This window comes from Copadichromis virginalis, linkage group LG17 (genome assembly GCF_057382275.1).
Source record: "Copadichromis virginalis isolate Kocher_CV1m ecotype Utaka linkage group LG17, C_Virginalis_male_GT1.1, whole genome shotgun sequence".
Lineage (NCBI taxonomy): Eukaryota > Metazoa > Chordata > Actinopteri > Cichliformes > Cichlidae > Copadichromis > Copadichromis virginalis.
Window position 1 is genome coordinate 36708064 of NC_140634.1, and position 21367 is coordinate 36729430.

The 21367-nt window shown below is 41.2% G+C and overlaps 1 protein-coding gene across 1 annotated transcript in view; it reads right to left on the reverse strand.

Moving 5' to 3' along the window:
* The window catches only part of LOC146689846 (copine-8), a 105423-nt gene that overhangs the window by 83528 nt on the left and 528 nt on the right, over positions 1-21367 (reverse strand). The gene's annotated exons all lie outside the window — the stretch shown is intronic.

Sequence of the window (21367 nt, forward strand, 5' to 3'; positions counted from 1 at the left end):
AAACACATTCCTAGTGCCGGATTCAGAGGCCGCGTCCCGGACAGTGTGTTACCTCTACAACGCAGCAGCAAAACCCCTTGGGAACCTTGCAAGCCTGTCCAATGTTACAGAAATAAATTGGGTTTTTAGCCCACTCGATGAGGGCAGAGAGAGGAGAGGAGAGGAGAGGAGAGGAGAGGAGAGGAGAGGAGAGAGCACTACACCGGGAAAAACACAGGTGTTGAGTGAAAGAGTTACATACTGAGAAAAAAAGAAAAACAGCAATCCATCTAATTATCTGTCCCAAACTGTGAAAGCAGCAAGCGGAAGCTTTTGTGTGTGTGTGTGTGTGTGTGTGTGTGTGTGTGTGTGTGTGTGTGTGTGTTTCAGACTGTGTCTTAATCTGCTCTATTTCTGTCGTTTGGACTCTATTTGCAGTCCAGGCTTAACCACGGGCACAGAGAAAGAGAGAAAAGTTGAGAGGGAGAGTGTGAAAAGAGGAGAGGGGTTTAAAAGCCACAGAACATGGAGGTGCAGAGAGCAGCGGCGGCGCAGCGGTGGCTCAAGCTGGAGCTCTGAGGCTAAGATTTTCTTTTTCTGTAAATGATGCCATCATCTCACCCCACGTTTTCTGTTCAAATTTTCAATTTTGGAGCCAAAAACAGGAAATCCAAGCAACCTTGTGAATCAGTATTTACGCTTGACTTGCAGTTTTTGTTTTTTTCTTCAGTCAGTCTAATTGTCTAATTAACTTAAGAGTTTAAATGTCATTTTGGATGAAGACTACTGTAAATTTAGACAAAATATTGAACTTTTTGTCATGTTGTCATCATCATTTTTCAGATTAATATTATTTTTGCTGTTGTCGCCTCTCGTAGTTGGTGCATGAGCACATTTTGGCTGTCAGTTATTGGTAACACATTCAACAAAGAGATTTTTCCACTCTACATTTCAAACGTGGTTTCATGTAAAAATAACAATTAACAGTTTCCTACCATCCAGTATTTAACAGTCCCATGTTATCACACATTTCCATGACACCTTACAGTGCAGAGTAATCGCTTAACCCGTGTGCAGAGTGTGCCTTATGTCAGCCTCATTATGTTGACTTTACGGTCAATTACATGACATGATGTGACAGCGGAGTGAATGTCTTTTTCCAGGACAGGGACTCCTGGAAAAAGACTGAAATCCCGCTGTATAAATGAGGAAGCAGCTCCTTTGAGCTATACCGAATGCCCTAAACTATATATAAGTATACTTAAAACAGTGCTCCGCTTCAAATGAGGAGGCTAGATTAACTGCTCCACCTCCAAATATTCCTGCTGTGATTCAAATGAATTGTATTTCTGAGATTCATTCGTTTGAGATTAGCATCCACACCACTGTGCAGAAACTGTTTACACATTAGTGTTACTGGTTTTCTAGATAAGTACTGTTTTCCACCTTCCTTAATTACAACTTCCCATTATGTGGAGAGAGGCGTTGCCATGTTAAAACGATAGTTACTGGTCTTCTCTGGAAGTCAGAGAGTCTGGTTGGGAGCATCTTTTGGCATTGATGGCGCCTTTATAGACATACAAGCTGCCATTTCACCTGTACCATCAGAGACGTAGTTATTCTCCACTGTAGTCTGGAGGACACAGTGTCCATATTTTCTAAACAGAAGTTCAAATTCCAATTCGACTAACCGCTGATGAGTTTTCCACTTTGCTCAGTCATTTTAAACAAACTTTGGCTGAGCCGAGCAGCATTTCTGGATGTTCACATAGGGCTTCTATTCTAATGTGCAGTCGTGGCTGCATGGTGACCTGTGTTCTCAAAGTGTTCCTGAGCCCATGCAATGGCTTCCATGACACAATCACGCCTGTCTTTAATGCAGTGCTACTTGAGGCCCTGAAGATGATGATCATCAAATACCGATTTTCAGCCTTGACACTTGCAAACAGAGATTTCTCCAGATTTTTATGCTTTGATCATATTATGTAATGCATATAATAAGACATTCAAAGTTTTCACAATTTTACAGTGAGGAACATTAGTGCAAATTCTTTTTCCAAAATTAGTTACTTCTCTAAATTAAACTAAACTAAACTCTAAAACTCTAAAAAACTCGAAATCTCTAAGATGCCCCTCTCATACAACGTCATGTTACTCACCCATTGCAAATTAACCTAAGGAGTTGCAATGCATTCTTCTTTTTAGAGATACATTGCTGCCATCAAATTCAAAATGGTGGCAATTAGAAAGGGAAGTTTTAAATGTCTGGCTGACTAGTCTCAAATATCCCCACTAAACTGTTTTTTCTGTAAAAATAACTGTCACCTGCTCAGATGCAGAACACAAGCACGTCTTATTCTGTCTCCACTTTTCTAACCTCACCTGCACTCAGCTGAGCTTTTACAGATCTTGAAATATTCTCCAGTCCTTAAATCATTACTCTTCATCCTTACTGCAGTATTCTTTATTTCCAAGTCTCCTGTTCTCATGGGAGATGGGTTTCTCTCACTGAGAGTCCTGAGCATTAATTCCTGCTGTTTACTCCTTCTTTTCTCCCCAATGCTCTCCCTCTCTCCTTTCTGTCGTTCTCTAGGTTTGACCATGACCTGAATAGGCTTTGTGCAAACTACACCATCTCACTGAACTAGTTACAGTTACACACATGTAGACACGCACAAAACCACACAGGACATCCTGTGTATGGTCCAGTGATTTTCCAGTTCAGCTACTCCCGATGTACACTGCCTCACTGATGAACAACCTGTACTCATATGCACAAATGAACAGGAACTTCCCAATTACTGTATTAATACTTCAGATTTAACAACTCTTCATACATCAGCTTAATAACACACACAGGCAAGTCTGCGATACCGAGACAGCACTACTGTAAGGGTGCAAATCTAGACAGTTCTTGTCTTAAAGAGTCTGCTATAAATACATGAGAACAGTACCGTACACAATTCAATCATGATTGCATAATCAGTACCAAAAATGGCTACTGAAGAATAGAGGTGGGTTTGGGAAGTCTTTACACTTGCGTACAAACATTAGGTTGTCTATGCATGGAAAAACAAGGAAACTCCACAAGGAAAAACGATTACTACTAATCCTGGCATATTAAAGGAGATCTATCGTGCTTTTTCTTTGACTCTGTCATGCATTTACAGTTACCGTGGCTAATACTCATCTTAGTTTTGAACAGTAACCAACAAGTAACCACTGAGTCAAAAGCTGAGTCAGGCTTGAGGTTACTCTAAATGCTCTGTTTCACTGTTTTCTTCCCCATCTTGGCCTTGCATTATGTCATAGAGATAGAGGGCATCTAAGGCACAGAGCTCAGGCTGTGAGCACAGATGCCCTGCCCATCTGCTCAGTCATCCAATCAAAAGAAGGCTGGCTAAAAAAGTCTCAAAATTACAAAAGATGAATAAGAATTTCTTAAACTCTGAAATATGGCTCACAATAAAAATAAACTGAGCAAGACAGGACCTGTTCAAGCAAGCATACCAACAGCTAGAAGGAGCAATAAATGGCCTGTAGTTGTATAGCGCTTTACTTAGCCCCTATGGACCCCAAAGCGCTTTACATTACATCCAGTCATTCACCCATTCACACACATATTCACACACTGGTGATGGCAGCTACATTGTAGCCACAGCCGCCCTGGGGCGCACTGACAGAGGCGAAGCTGCCAGACACTCTGACCACCACCAGTAGGCAACGGGTGAAGTATCTTACCCAAGGACACAACGACCGAGTCTGTCAGAGCCGGGGCTCGAACCAGCAACCTTCCGATTACAAGACGAGCTGCCAACTCTTGAGCCACGATCGCTTAATTGTTCTCTACGGGTTTAACATCAGTTTTCTTATAAATGCAAAAGCAATTTATATATATTATATATACACTGGCACAAATGGAATCAAATGTAACACTTAACAAATAGAAATGCTAAAAATAAATCAGAAAGTGATTCCAAAAGAAGAGAGAATTCTTCTTTTTCCTGTAAGTGCAGACCTGCCAACCCTGAGCCGGAAAAGGCACCGGGAGCTGTGAGCTGCTAAAAGACTCGAGTGTTTATGCTGCGGGAAACCTTTTCACCTCGCTGGGAGTGCTCTCATTAAATGTTAATACCAAAAATAATGCTTAATGGAGCTTTAAGGGCTTGTACCGAGAAGTGAATTCTCCTATTATCACAAGACTGCTGACCGAGAGGAAGGCTTTGCAATTTTTTTTCTCCCAAACAGTCTATTTAAAAATGAATCTGTAAACACTAAAATGGTTTAGAAATCATGGGGTTTCCATCACCCCAGGATTCACTTACTGAGTTTATGCGTGTGTGCGGCCACGCTTAGCAACAGACCAGGAATATTCTTGGAAACACGTGGAGCGAGAGGAAACAACTGAGCATGCTCAGCCGCTCTCAACAGGTCGCTGAGCACCGAGCTACACGTACCTGCTTCTTGGCTAGCTCTCCTTTGTGCCCACCCCTCATTTTTACTGATTTATCCAAAAAAAATTTCATTTGTTACAGAGCGTGAAGTAAAGCACATGCTGGCACAATCAATCCCCCCCCCCCTCACGGTTTCTCCCTCCCACACACACACACACACATATATTGAAGGAGAGCATCAGCAGCTTGTATTCTCTCTCTGCTTCTCTAGGAGGGCTGCCCTAATTCTTCCTGACAAGGGCTGGGAGAGCCAAGAGAACATCTCAACACACACAAACACGCGTGCCGAAATGTGCCACGCCACTATCACTCACGCACAGCACACAGCTACACATCTGTGCTAGTGGCATTTTACCTTAATCGCCTTTGTCACCGCTTTCAGTGCAGTTTAGTCCAACTCGGCTAGCTTCCTCCATCAACACATGTCACTGGCCAACGTATGACCGCAACTGCTAAAAAGGAACGAAGGTCAAATGTCTTCATCCAATTGAGAGCCGCCGAGCGTGACGTGCTTAGTCTGATAATATATATTAGTTTTAGATCTTTACGGTGCCGTGTTGTGTTACCATACAGCAGATGATAACCGAGGCTCGATCAGATAGAAATTCCTTGTGCTTGTGTGACGTGTTAGTGTGTTTGCGACTGATTAGCAGTGTGTAATTAGAGGCTACCCGGAGCTGGTGTGGGGGATAAGAGTGAGGAAGTGAGGAGGATAGAGGCATTTCTCTTTCTTTGTGCGGTGCCAACCTTCTTCCTTTCTCGTGTGTGTGCATGTTAGCTTCTGCCTGCTTGCAGTGCTATCAGTGGGGGAGAGAGACTTGTGTTTGTGCATGTGAGAGAAGACATGCTTGGATGTGCAGGCTGAAGCTAGGGGCTTCTACATGAGGGAGACAGACAGGGAGAGCGGCAGCATCCCTGAAGGAATTCAAGCAGCCTCTATGCTATGTGACCAGGATAGAGATGACTTCATTAGGCCAGTCAGTTTCTCTCTCCCTCCCCCTCCTTCTGTCTTTGCCTTCCCCTAGCTGTACATAAAGCTGCGAGGGAGCTCTACTGTATGTCAAGTAATCTTACTTGTCAAATAGTCCAAATCTGGGTCGCAATAGCAATCTGAAAGCTTGGCTTGTTGTGTTTTTGTGAGACAGCGTGGAAAAAAAAATCCCAATCTGATATAGCCACTTCTCTATCCAGATATCAAACACACAAAATGTCAAAAAAATCTAATTGGCCGGGCAGATTCCACGGGAGATGTTGTGATTTGTTTTATTTTACCTTTATGTCTCACAGGACAGGAGGCGACTGACATCGGTGTGGAAATAAAATGTCAGAGCATCAAATGTGACTGAATTTTATATGTGTGTGCTGAAAATGTCATCAGCTGTCTGACTGATGGAGAGGGGGGGGGGGGGCACAAGGCAGCACAAATGCCTGCAAGAGTGTGTGGGCAGGCGCGACTGGTTAAACACTTTGAAATGCATGTGTGCACATACAGTGTGTGTAATGTAGGTGTCAGCCCATATGGAGTCCTTCAGCTGAATGGCTCCATATGGGCTTTTTTTCTGTACATCTAGCTGATGGATGACTTTGCTCTTCTCTACTGTTCTTTGATGGAGCATTGAGTCTGTGCTTTTATTGCCTGTGTCGACCAGAAGGTCAACAGGTCTTACTGCATAGGTCGTACTGAGACTTAGTCTCCACTAAATAATTTCAGGAAAATTACATCTTAATGAAAACAATCTGATATAAAATGTCTAAAGAACAGCTAGAAGCATGCGAAACAGTGTAAACATCAAGTATAGAGTCAGCCGAGTCCATAAAGTCAAGCTCAGCTACAGTCCCAGCAGATGAGCTGATTACTGTGATCTGCTGTATATAAAAAAGAAAAGCTCGGTACATGTTAACATTTTCATCTCAGTTCCAGTTTTGAATGGATAAAATTATTGCTGTTTTGTTCTCTTTTTTAAAAAAATATATATTTTTAATATATTTAATATATAGCTACTGGTTCATCTGGTTTTATAAATCAAGTGCACCAATTTTCCTTTACAGTGGTGCAGAACATATTGCCTCTTATAGGAAGGGGCCAGCAGGGCGAGCAAAGGCGAACTCACAGTTTAAGTAAATGGAGGCACTAATCGGCAAACTCCATCTAGAAGAAGCAAAAGGTATCTGCAGTAAAACGTGTTGCCTGAGGCTGCATTTCATTTCCAGATCTTTCAGTAGCACTCAACTAAGGCCTTATCAGGGTGTTAGCTTCACTTATCCACTGCAACTACCCTGCTGGTTTATGACCATTCACAAGTTCACAGCCACCTAGGCCTTGTGTTGCCTCCGTCTCCCCCAGCAAACATCTTGTGGTGCAGGCTGTAGACTGGCAGACAATGGTGCTAGTACTTATGAAATGGGCTTTAAGTCTGTACTTAATAGCTTAGACTATAGAAAACTCTGTGGCCCCCAGCACTTCTTAATTATCATTTTTTTATTTAAACTTTATTTAAAGTTTAAGTAAATCCCCAAGAAACAGAAACTATATCAAGTATTTAAATTGTTTATTATAAACCTGCCTACAGTTGCAGCTCATCTGCAAGCCACTTTGGAACCCACCCCCACCCCAGCTCTCGTTTCACATGCTTCTAATGTTAACAGTGTTACATCTGTTATGCACATGGATGGACACTGAGATCCCAGAGCCACAGCAAGACAATGTTAGCTTTGCTTTATCATAATAAATACCCTGACACTAAATATGATAGAAAACAACTGAATATGGTGAAAACAATTTTAGACATCCCTGCTAGGAAAACACAACAAATATAAATTCCTGCAGAATGAAATCCCTTAAACCGCAACCGGGTCATGGCAGATGGCTGCTCCACCCCGATCCTTCCTGTTAAAAGGGAGTTTTTTCTTCCTACTGACACCAAGTGCTTTTTATAGGAGGATCAGTTGATTTGGGGGTTTTACTCTATTGTTTTAGGGTGTTTACCTTACAATATAAAGGTAAACTGTTGTTGTCATTTAGCGATAATAATAAATAAAACTGATAAATAAAACTGAACTAAATTAAAATGACAATCTTCCTTTCACTTAAGTGATCCTGACTGAACCCGCTTTTTCACAACTCCAAAGTGACTTTCCATCATTTATTCCCGAGTCCATCAGTGACTCGGGAATAAATAATGTAATCTTACAGCAAGTTGCTGGTGTTAAAGGTGTGCGTGTCCTTGAGTCCATGTTTTATCACCTCCATTTAAAATAACACCACAGCTGTCCAACCTTGAGGGTCGGGCCATCATGTACGCTTATTTTCCCTTCACTTATTACTTCTGCATGCAGCAGTCAAGTAGTACATATCTGCTTTCTGTTTTTAATAGTGTGTGTGTGTGTGTGTGTGTGTGTGTGTGTGTGTGTGTGTGTGTGTGTGTGTGTGTGTGTGTAGCCCTTGACATCTGTCAGTGACTTCTCTTCACCATCTCCATCAGATCTTTATCAATGCATTTCTTCACCCTTTAGCCAGATTGATGGTGCAGAGGGATTGTATTAGCGTGCAGCTTGCATGTTGTGTACAGTACAAATAGACACACACATGTTGCGGCATTTTGCGCATACGCACCCGTCGACTTGCATAGCAAAAAAAAAAAAAAAACAAAACCACAAACTAAACACCCACAGTGAGCAAACAACAGAAGAACCAAGGTCGATAGTAATTTCCACAGAGTGCATAAATCTTTACTGACTTGAAAGCTCAAACCTGATTACAGAAAAGCACTTTGGCCTATAGCTTGCATATGAGACACTCTCTCGGATGTATATTAACACACTGCGAGAGCAGCTCAGAAAATACTCAGAAAACAGAGCCGGGGTACAACAGAGAAGACAAAAGCATTACTTTCCAGTAGCACAGAAAGGGTTTCTTCAATACAGCTTTGTCTCAGTGATTGCCACCACCACTGTGTTCTCATCCAAAATCATTTGCGCTCCCCGCTGTTGAGAACCGCATGTAAACAGACGAGGGGAGAAAAAGTGATTGGCTGCTGCGTCACTACACACACACAGTCTTTTGTGCTTTTTGCCAGCATTGAATCAGCGCACAGCAGGCAATTCCATCTTCCCTTCAAAGTGATGGTTGTCAGCGACGTCTTCAATAAGAGCACTATTATGCGAGCTCTATGGGGCCAAAAAGGTCAACGCAATCACTTCCCATAGAAGGAGTGGGTGTGAGCACCCTGAAAATAGATAGCCAAGAGGGTCGTGACTTGTGATGTTAAAGGCTGGTAAGTGGTTCACGAGTAGCGCTCGGAGCAAAATAGTAAGCCGGGTGGTAAAATATTTTCCTGCAGCAAGAGAAACAGCAACCCACCTTTGTCCACAACAGCAAGAGAAGCACAGGTATAACTAATGATAGTAAAAGCGATGGAGACATTTAAAAAATATATATACCTGAATCCACCTGTGCACTTCCTGTTATGACAGGTCAAAAGATCTTCAGGACTTTAAGAGGGGCTTTAAAGGCGCCGCATGCAATCCAAAGCATGTGTCTTCAGGCGGTGTTACATTTTAGCTACACTTTATCTCAACAAATACCTTCACACTAAAATCTTTGATGATAACATTCTCATCATGAACGATAACAATTTCAGACGTCACTGCCAGGAATCCACAACAGAGGAACACATGAGTTTACATCTTAACATTAGTCATCCTTTCTCTGGGGGGGGGGTGTTGATGACCAAGAATGCGTTCATGATGGCTCAACTTTGCAAACTCTTGTGTGTCCAACCTACATTCTCCCAACCTACTTTTCATCCTTTTCTTGGCAGTGTCCCAATAACTCCAAGTGTCTTCCCTCTGCTTGCTTGTGATTCAATTAATTCACTCTTCGCTCCGTGTCAAAGCCTTGTTTCGTGTTATTTGCCCTCTCGCAAACGCTTTGTGATCAAGAACACACAGTGTTGGGGAGTAACAGAATACATGTACCGCCGTTACGTATTTAAAATACAAAATATGAGTAACTGCATTCCGTTACAGTTACCGTTTAAAAAGGTGGTATTTAGAATGCAGTTACTTTGTTGAAATAAATGGATTACATGGCGGTATTTTCCTGTTTCATATTGTGGCGGGTCAGGACTGTTTGGGTTTGGTTTGACAGCTATGCTCTGTTGTTCCAGGCGGCAGCGTTACAGTTGCCATGGTTACAGGGTGACGCTCTCTCTCTGCGACTGTGTGTTTCCTGGGTGTTGTTGTTGTTGTGCTAAGCTAATAGACAGAATGCTACAGGCATAGCCCTAAAGAAAGTAGCCTCATGGGCAGTGTAGTCCGTGCTGCAGGGAGAATGGACTGGCATACCCGTTATGTGTCTGTGAGCGCGAGGAGGGAGAAAAAGGAGAGTGGAAAAGTAGTTATCGTAGCAGAAACGGGAGCTGGAAGCATGTAAATATAATAATAACCACTGCAGCCAAGAAGAGTGCCTGACAAGCCCAGCTGTAAGTAAGCTATTAAGACTCGACTGTACACCGTGTTCGTGTTTTCCTCCGAAACAATAAGTTCCGTTGGAGCAGCCTTTCAACGCCTCTCTCTGTCTCAAACTTGACCCAGACAACAAAGTAAAGCTATTTTTCGGCTCCAAACCCAACACAGAACCGACGTATTAGCCAGAAGTCCCTTTACTATGGAGCCGCAGACCTTCAGTAACAGTAATAAATCACAGCAATAGTACATCCATGCAGTTGTAAAAAGCATAATAATATATTAAGTAATCCAAAGTATTCAGAATACGTTACTCTCATTGAGTAACGTAACGGAATACGTTACAGAATACATGTTGGGGCATGTATTCTGTAATCTGTAGTGGAATACATTTTAAAAGTAACCTTCCCAACACTGACAACACAATGTGCTAATAAGGAGACCGAAATCAATCCGTTTTCCTTGCCTTGGGAAAAGATTACTGCAGACTGGAACACAATATTCATCTTTTTCAATCTTGGTGAAAGTTCAATAAAATATTTGGGTTGTCCTAAATCATCATTGAAAACTTTTAAAAAAAGAACCACAAGGCTTAGCAACAGAGTAACCTGTATGTTTCACGATAGAAAAGGATTAAACCTGGAGAAGGTAAATGGTGAGGTGGTCTACAACTTCTGAGGAATGGAAATGTGGACCTTACTTTTATATTTATTGCTTAATGTGACGGTAAAATGCAAACTGCACAACTGCTGGTAACAAAGTGACAGTGACACAATACAAGCAATGGCACAGAGAGCATGCTGACACTAAGCCAGTAGTGAAGAGCTGACAATGATGTTAAAGCTCACTTCTAGCACTGTAGTCTTCACTTTTTCCTATACCTGTTTCTACAGCAGAATCACTATGGCGATGCTGGGAAGTGCTCTTTGGGCTGGTTTCAGACTCCGGTGGCTTTGTGTTTGTACTGCACTGAAATAAACACCTCATGTGTCCTCATTATTATAGGAATTTGTGTTTTTGTGTGGTAATGCAAACTGGTAATTCTGCAACAATGTATCTCAGGCCTCTTTACAGAGTAATCTAAAAGTAATCTAACGAGCAGTGTATCAAATTACAAACATCATTTAACACTCCCACTATACGACTAACAAAAAGACTAATCTTTTCATAGCATTCGTTCCAGCCAGAGAAGTGCCAGATAAAAGTGGTAGCGCTAATGCAAGATTGTCAAAGATCAAAACAGTATTTCAGCGTACGCCTGCAGTAGGCTGCTCTTTTACCGCTGCTTTACTGTCCTTTCATATACACAGCTATAGATAACACATTGTCCTAACATTGTAACACTGTGACTAAGCAGAACTGAGTTTGCAAAGCCATTTCATTCTGCATCAAGTCTATGCATATGAACAGTGTTGGGACTAACGCGTTATTAAGTAACGCGTTACAGTAACTACTAGAGATGGCACGATACCACTTTTTTATGTCCGATACCGATACCGATATCATAAATTTGGATATCTGCCGATACCGATATGAATCCGATATAGTGTTTTTTAATCAACAAAACTGTTTTTTAAATATCTTGCTGCATTTTGTATAAGTTCATACTCAAGTTTAAAACAACAACTACACTAAAGCTATTCTGTTATACCTGTATGCAAAAAATTTTTTTTCATAGTTCAGCAATACTGATCAATCTAATAAACTTAAACCTACACCATCCTCCCTATTCTGGTATTTTAAAGAGTACTTAGCATATATATTAAGCAACCTAACTAATAGAGTTCCAACTCCCAGCAACAATAAAAATAAATAAATAAAAAATAGGGAACCACCCCTCACGCTCCACCTCATGATGCTTAATCGACGTAATCAACCTTAATTTGATGCAGTGTGAAAAAAAAATGCACAGAAATCAATTATTTTTCAAGAAATATTAAATAGATTCAACATCTTTCTTCAACAAAATTGCAGACTGCACAGATGGTACCCTCCCAAAGGAAAAAGTACTATAGCTTACTAGGGTATATATATTAGACTTAATAGTTACTATATACAGTAATTGACTTCTATTCATTTTACATCAAATTAAAACTTTGGGTGTCAGATAATTATTTATTAAAAGCTCGACATTTTAAATGAGAATAAGAAAGAAAAGTATGTCTTTGTGCCCCCTTTTCCCTGTTCATGCCCTATCGGCCCCCCTGGCTAAACTTTGCTAGATCCGCCCCTGCACAGTTACCAGCGTCAGCTACGTAGAAAAAGATCCTGGAGTAGAAAGTAATATTAAATACATTCTAACAATAGCTGATCAAGCTTAAACGTGCTGCTGTTGTTCAGCCGCTGGTTTCCTCTTTCTGGTGCAAAGTGGGCCAAAAGCAAACTAGAGTCACGGACTCGCGACAGAAAAGCCGATCAGCTGATCGTTAAGCAGTTTCATGATTGAAGTAGCAGCAAGAAGAGGCAGTATATCGTTTGTTAAGCTTAACGCAGGAATGCTTTACAAACATTCAGAGATGAACTTACACACTTGCTTTACTTCTCTCGGGATAACTTTATCGGAGATGAAATGCCGGGTTGCTAGCGAAGCTCCAAATGCTATCCAGACCACCGACAGGTCCGGCATGCCACAGCCGCTCTATCACGTGATGCATACTGCTCCGACGTGCTAACGTTCTGAGGTGAGTTACGGGGTGTTGCAAGTTTTGTGAGGTGCTTTCGTGATATTTAATGGATCGGATTACATTTTTTATTTTTCTCCGATATCCAATCCAGTAATTTAGGTCAGTATCGGACCGATACCGATACGTAATATCGGATCGGTCCATCTCTAGTAACTACGTTATTATTGCGGTAACGAGCACGGTAACTAGTTATTATGCCAAAACCGGGAACGCGTTACTCGTTACTGGGATTTAGATAGGCTCGTTATTCGTTACTTCGTGTCGTGGCTATAGCGGAGCTTCCACAGATTCAATAACATTAGCAAGTGGTGGAAGCCAGCAGGTGGATGAAGGAAAAGGGAGGCAAGAGGAGAGACCCGAAGCGGCCGCTGGTCCGAGAGTGTCAGGTGAACTGAACTTCAGGTAAGAAGTTATAACCTGCAGTCCATCTGGGTCAGATATAAACCAAGTTTAGTTGGAGTTTATTTTCGTTATGCTGACTTTTTCGTACTGCGTGCTAGCTAGCATGACGGAGTTTCTATAAAGCTGGGTGGGTGCTATGTTACTGATGTTGAACTTTATTTTGTTCATAAGGTTAATTATTAGAGTTGCCAACCGTCCCGTAAAAAACGGAATCGTCTGGTATTCAGAGAAAATATCATGCGTTTCGTATTGAGGTGAAAAGGAACAGTTTGTCCCGGACTTCAGCTAGAATGGAAAAAGACACAAAGCTGGAGTTATTCTGCATCTTTACGCTGTCAGCTGCCTCTTCTTCTCTCATCCTCTCACCCTCCCTCCCCTGTTTCTACTTCAATCATGAAACTGATCAATGATCAGCTGATCGGCTTTTCTCTCTTGTTTATTTATCGCCCACTTTGCGCCAGAAAGAGGAAACCAGCGGATGTCGCGGTAAACAACAGCAGCACTTTTAAGCTTGATCAGCTGTTGTTAGAATTTATTTAATATTAATTTCTAGTATCAGCTGATGTTTGCTGGAGCCACAGCTGTAAAGCTGCTGGTCATGATGTCGGTTTGGTTATGTGATGAGAGGGAAACATGAAGATGAAACCAGGAGATGTCCTTACTGAATCATCAGAGCTGTGATGGAGAAACAGGTTTACCTTTTAGGTGACATGAATGAGTTGAAGGGAAGTTATGAGAGCTGTTTCTGAGAGACAAATAACCCCAGGATACTTTTTTAGGTAGCTGACAGCTGGTAACTGTGCAGGGGCGGATCTAGCAAAGTGTTGCCAGGGGTCCATGTAGGGCATTAAAAGGGAAAGGGGGGCACAAGGAAATACTTTCTTATTCTCATTTAAAATGTCTCGCTTTTAAAAAAATAATTATCTGAGTCTTACAACAAACGATTGATAGATTGATGCATATATACCATCAGAACAGTGTACATCACTGTCACAACAGCGTTTATTTTCATTCAAAGGCTTTATGATTTTTCCTATAATGGTGGGCCGGTCTCTAGTCAAAATGCCCGGGACGATTTTTTTGTCCCAGTCCAGCTCTGTATGCAGCTCATCTGCAGTCTGGTGTTACCTACATCTTCCTATTCAGAAGGCAGAATTTCCGAGTTCTGAGTACAATCGAAAGCACCATGACTGCAGTTTTTGTGTTGGATGTAAAAAGCAGGCTAGGATAGAATCAGGTGTGGGATTTCTCTCATGGAAATGTGCACATTATTGTTTTCCTTTCTATAGGTGGCACAGTGCACTTGTGGCAAGTATGCAAGCTAGAAGACTGGCACTCTTGCTGGGTATCCAGTTACGGAAGCAACACATTAACAAGAGAATTCTGAGTAAAACCAAAGTTACTTTCCCTAGTAACTAGTTACTCTGAAAGTAATTAGTAACTTGAAGTAACTGAGTTTCTTTTGATAGAAGTAACTAGTAATGTAACTAAGTTACTAATTTAAAGTAACTTACCCGACACTGCATATGAAGTAGTGATAAAGCTGTCAGCACAAGATTTTGTGTGTATATATAAACAATATTCAATCAGCATAGTTATTCAGGTGCTGTTGCATCAGCCATGTTGGCAACAGAAGGAGCTTTTTAAGTTAGTTTAATGAAAAACCAAGGAAGGTGATGCAGTTTGATCTCGGTGGCCGTCTTTCTGCAGTTTCAAACTGTCGGTATACACTTGTCAGCATATACTGACAACTCTGCTGCTAAACGAGACCTCTAAAAATAAGAGAAAAGTCAAGGTTTCCCCTAGCTAACAGAATACAACTGACCTCTTGCACAGCATGGCAGGTAAATTATTACCTCGCCTGTCCACTACCAGCTGATTTGAGGCTATATGCACTCTATGTGGGACGCCTCCATTCTCCCATTGCTGCTTAAGCAACAGGTAACAACATGCTACCAGTTCCTAACAGCACTTAAGCAATGGACACACGGTAAAGGTTACATCTGAACTCAGTGTGGGCTCTGCCTCTAACATTAACTGAATTTACATTTTGTTCTTTGATAAACAACAACACATTTCAATATTTCTACTAATGTACTGAGAGCACAGCAGTTATTGTGAATGCTCAGTGTGGACAAACATTACATTGCATCATGGGATTAGCCTTCCCGTTCTTACAGAGAAATACCAAAAGCTGCAGGACTACTTGTGGTTTAAAGTAGATACAATGACACATTTTTTCAGTGAATCCATTAGGATCACAGCAGTCATGTGTCCCAGCCTTCGGGCCTATACAAATATGACCTTATTTTCAAATTTAGCCTCTTTTCACATTTCAAAACAGTCCCTATTCAAATGAAGACAACCTGTATAGGCATGGCAAACAGTATGTTAAGATTCATTCAGATGCAGCTATCATCCATGAAACAATACACACACACATATATACATACACATACACATATATATATATATATATATATATATATATATATATATATACATACATACATACATACATACATACATACATACATACATATATATATATATATATACATACATACATACACATATATATATACATACATACATACATACATATATATATATACATACATACATACATACATACATACATATATATATATATATATATACACATATATATATATATATACACACACACACACATATATACACATATATATATATACACATACAGTGGGGCAAAAAAGTATTTACTCAGCCACCGATTGTGCAAGTTCCCCCACCTAAAATGATGACAGAGGTCAGTAATTTGCACCAGAGGTACACTTCAACTGTGAGAGACAGAATGTGAAAAAAAAAATCCATGAATCCACATGGTAGGATTTGTAAAGAATTGATTCGTAAATCAGGGTGGAAAATAAGTATTTGGTCAATAACAAAAATACAACTCAATACTTTGTAACATAACCTTTGTTGGCAATAACAGAGGTCAAACGTTTACTATAGGTCTTTACCAGGTTTGCACACACAGTAGCTGGTATTTTGGCCCATTCCTCCATGCAGATCTTCTCGAGAGCAGTGATGTTTTGGGGCTGTCGCCGAGCAACACGGACTTTCAACTCCCGCCACAGATTTTCTATGGGGTTGAGGTCTGGAGACTGGCTAGGCCACTCCAGGACTTTCAAATGCTTCTTACGGAGCCACTCCTTTGTTGCCCAGGCGGTGTGTTTTGGATCATTGTCATGTTGGAAGACCCAGCCTCGTTTCATCTTCAAAGTTCTCACTGATGGAAGGAGGTTTTGGCTCAAAATCTCACGATACATGGCCCCATTCATTCTGTCCTTAACACGGATCAGTCGTCCTGTCCCCTTGGCAGAAAAACAGCCCCATAGCATGATGTTTCCACCCCCATGCTTCACAGTAGGTATGGTGTTCTTGGGATGCAACTCAGTATTCTTCTTCCTCCAAACACGACGAGTTGAGTTTATACCAAAAAGTTCTACTTTGGTTTCATCTGACCACATGACATTCTCCCAATCCTCTGCTGTATCATCCATGTGCTCTCTGGCAAACTTCAGACGGGCCTGGACATGCACTGGCTTCAGCAGCGGAACACGTCTGGCACTGCGGGATTTGATTCCCTGCCGTTGTAGTGTGTTACTGATGGTGACCTTTGTTACTTTGGTCCCAGCTCTCTGCAGGTCATTCACCAGGTCCCCCTGTGTGGTTCTGGGATCTTTGCTCACCGTTCTCATGATAATTTTGACCCCACGGGATGAGATCTTGCATGAAGCCCCAGATCGAGGGAGATTATCAGTGGTCTTGTATGTCTTCCATTTTCTGATGATTGCTCCCACAGTTGATTTTTTCACACCAAGCTGCTTGCCTATTGTAGATTCACTCTTTCCAGTCTGGTGCAGGTCTACAATACTTTTCCTGGTGTCTTTCGAAAGCTCTTTGGTCTTGGCCATGGCGGCGTTTGGAGTCTGACTGTTTGAGGCTGTGGACAGGTGTCTTTTATACAGATGATGAGTTCAAACAGGTGCCATTCATACAGGTAACGAGTGGGGGACAGAAAAGCTTCTTACAGAAGACGTTACAGGTCTGTGAGAGCCAGAGATTTTCCTTGTTTGAGGTGACCAAATACTTATTTTCCACCCTAATTTACGAATCAATTCTTTACAAATCCTACCATGTGAATTCATGGATTTTTTTTTCACATTCTGTCTCTCACAGTTGAAGTGTACCTCTGGTGCAAATTACTGACCTCTGTCATCATTTTAAGTGGGGGAACTTGCACAATTGGTGGCTGACTAAATACTTTTTTGCCCCACTGTATATATACACACATATATATATATATATATCATGAAGGTGCACTGCCAATGTTTTGCCAACAGTGATTAGTGTAAGTGATGCATTTGTCCTCTGCATAACTATACAAGTAAGCAGGACGGAAGCAGATAACTGTTACAATGTTTGCATTTTAAGACACCTTTTTTAGCATAAACTGAAGAATAGGATATCATATACTGGGTTGGACTACTGGACCAATATATATGGCTATTAGTGATCAGCTAGTTGTTGATATGATTGTTTTTGTGAGAAGGAATTTCATTATTTTTGTTGCTGTCCACTTTGTCCTCAATTCCACTGCTGGGTCGGACCGCATGGTTGAGCGAGAGCTGTGATTTGTACACATCTTGTATGCAGTGGCTTGGAAACCTGCCACTGTGTGGTTGAAGTTAAGTACTGTTGTAGCATCAAAGTGTAAGTCTCACCAGAACGTCTGCTAATCCAGAGACCATGCTAGGTCTACCAGTGGTGTGCTGCTTTGTGTTTTTGATTTCTTTAATCACAATCATGTTATCCTAATAATTTATCCTAATAATTTATTAGGGTGCTTTAACGCTGTTGATTTAGAGACTGCAAGCGCTGCATTTGTTATCTGATTGCATTATTCATATCCTTTGGTTTTTGTCCAGTTTAAAACTAAATATATCCCACCTAGGTGATATTTAGCAAGTGGGCGTATGCAGTTCATCTCCTCACACATAGCTCTTTGGATATTATATCAGCAATCGCTAGTATAGTGCTGCTAAATTACCAGTAATCATCATGGCTGGATGGACCATTTTAGCACATTTCCCAACCCATATACTCGTGCAAACAAACTAAAACACTGACCCTACAGTTAAATAGAAAGCAAGTCGTCTGTACTCAACAGCACTCTATTGACTCACTACACATTTCTCGACATTATAAGGCTGGGACAAGCTTTACAAGCAAAGACTTTTAGAATGTCATAAGCTTATGTCTGGGTTTGTGTGCTAAAAAACAAACAAACAGGTGTGTGCTGGTCAGATCGATAACTGTAACAGAATATCTGGACTTGAGGCCATTCACCAGTATACAGTATGTGCGGACAGACTGCTTGTGTGCTTTTGTGCAACACAGTAGGCAGAGTTGGTAGCGTACTGATTCTAGCTGATACCTCGGGCTCTCCCATCGATCAGCCAAATGTCTTCAGCACACTGCTGACTCCGAGCCGTGGTCTTATTTCCTGTCCCCATAGAATGGGAGCATTATCTGAATTAGTCAGGATTGCAAGTGAAGAGAGTGTATCAATATTTTTGCAATGGTTATGTCAAGACTGACTATACAGCAATTATATGAAGAGATCTACTTCAAGCGCCAGTCTCATCTTCTTTTCTTGACTTCTCTCTTGCGTCATCTCATTGCAGCAGGTCGTTCATGACTCAACGAGTGTCTCCCAGACGTTTGCGTTAGTTTGAGCAGCAATTAAACATGAGTGCTGAAAACAATGACTGCAGAAAACCAGAATGGGCATCTAAAGCTTTTCAAGAATTTGCACTTAAAGGAATTCAAATTAATTCATCATTAATTGGTAGTTTTTGCACTCACTGCCATTAAAAAACACCAAACCCAACACTTGCAACCATGTTTAACACACTGCAATCCACACTATCTGATATCATGACCACTCACTCGCATTGTTCTCTCTTAAGCCACTGTCTCACTCTAACACCACCCTACACGCACAGAGGGGAACCTAAAAGTAGTAACCATGGCAATATTCAACACTGCCCACCGGGTCCACTGACAAAAACTATTAAACAACACACAATGTATATGGTTTAAGCTCACAGAAACATGTAACTGTAGCATTCCTGCCCCCCCTTTGGTCAGAGGTGGGAGGATAGCCACTAAAACACCCCCCGCCCCCTGGGGCTGTGGAGCTGGGTGACTCAGACATTTGCAAACTCTGACAAAACATGTTCATATATACAGCTGGTAGATGACATTATCCCTCTGTTACTAAGGAGATGAAACCTTCTGGAAATACAGTAGCTACAGTGTCTGAGGCACTTGGGCAGCACTTCTACCAGCAGCATCACAACAACTTGTAAAAATTTGGAAAAAAACAAAAAAGTAATCTGTGTGGAAACAGTGCTCAAATATAGTGATGTAGTGTCACGGTGCTATGGTCAACTTATTTGGTTAGTATGCTATGATCCAACAAAATTCTAATTGGTGTGACAATTGGAAAACGAGGTAGCCCTACACCAACAGCCTCCAAAGAATAATCCATTATTTTTAGCAGCGGGTAGAACGTGTGGTTACATTGTAACCTGGGTTTTCTGAGTGAGAGACCATCTCTTCATTCCATACATAAAGAATATGTAATGGTGGATTACTGGACTTTCACTCAGAGCTCCAAACACAGTTTTCAGGTATGTAAAGAATATGTACGTAAACCTACATTCTTTAAAATGGTCAGCAGGGGGCAACCCATCTTGCTCTATAACCGTAAGCCAGTCACAATTAGGCAATGAGTGTCTGGTTTCACAGTCATTTCCAATTTTTTTCTTGCCTAGTCGGACTTCAAAACACCAAGATGGAAAAAAAAAAAAGCGTGATCGCACGGTGGCTACATCCAATCATAATGCATATGCTCAAAATTAATTTACACCATGTCAAAATCTCCAGTGAGGCTGTATTTTGTTAAACCAGATGGGCGAAAATTTTAGTAAACATAATAAAAATCTTACTGCTCAACTCCCGACAAGGTATAGCTTCCAGAAATAGTAAACCAACATACATCTTTTGGGATATTTTGCCAATCTCATAATCGGCCACCACCAATACACTGGATGTTGTGCCGGTATGATTTTAGTCAACCGTCTTTGGTTGATCACAGTCTGAGTAAAATGTAGCAAGTTGAAATTCCAATAAAAATCAATAACTGAACAAAATTTGAACTTTATTACTCAGCAAATTACTGTAAATAATTATTAAGATTGTTAACACTTTTAACACTGCTTCTTCGGAAAATTTCAACTTATTGTAATGTGACCCAAGGTACACGTTCTGTGGGTAGGGTGTTCCAGTCTATCACAGGATCAACACAGCGACAGACACTCTGACAGCCACAACTCTTTTTTGTGTTTGTTTGGAAAAGCCACAACAATGCTCTGACTATGAAGAGTTACACAACAGCATTTTCAAAAGTGGCTTCACTTCGCTTCATCCTCGGTGTTGAACCTGTTTTTTTAGTTTCTGGAAGAACTTCTCCTTTTCAAAGAACATTTCCGTTAAACATCTGAATAATTGCGGATTTACATATTTCATATATGCAAACTACACAAACCTCATTTTATCAGAGGAAAATCTTGAACCTCCAACACCAACAGATGCTGCACCAGTGATGACATTCATCTGCACCAGAGCTTTACCGCTTGTATCAGGCTGTCCTAGTCTAAACATTTACGGATCTATCAAGTCATGACAGAGGACATCGCTGACAGTGTCTATTTCATTTGACGGCCGTCTCTGCCTGCCTCACACTGGGGCTCTGGAGAGCATGTGTCTGACCCGTGAGGCACACAGCCCGTTGGGTGAAATGTCTAAGATGTCTGGATCTAAATGTTTATGAGCAGACTGAAATGACAAAAACTGCTTTAGCTGTGCCACAATAATGTCCTCGTTTGACAGGTGACCGGGCAGCAGCAACTGTCAGCTGTCACAAACTGCGATAACAACACCAAACAACCGGGCAGACAGCGAGGCAGCAGGAAAATCCCAATATAATAAGCAATAACACCTTCTAAGGTGTTACTGCCTAATATATCTTTGGTATCAAATAACACGTTTATACTTCAAGCTTCTGAGCGGTTGTCCCGTTTTCTCTGGTATTACCATGTTATGTCGATATACGGAGTCAGGTTGGTTTCGTACGTGGCTTGTCACACTTAATAGGCTCTATAAATTTAGCTAATACTGCAAAGTTAGCACATCTTCATAAATGACTCTTTGCTAACCACAGCGAGGTTGCCATATTTCATTAACTTAATCTCTAACAGCCCCGTG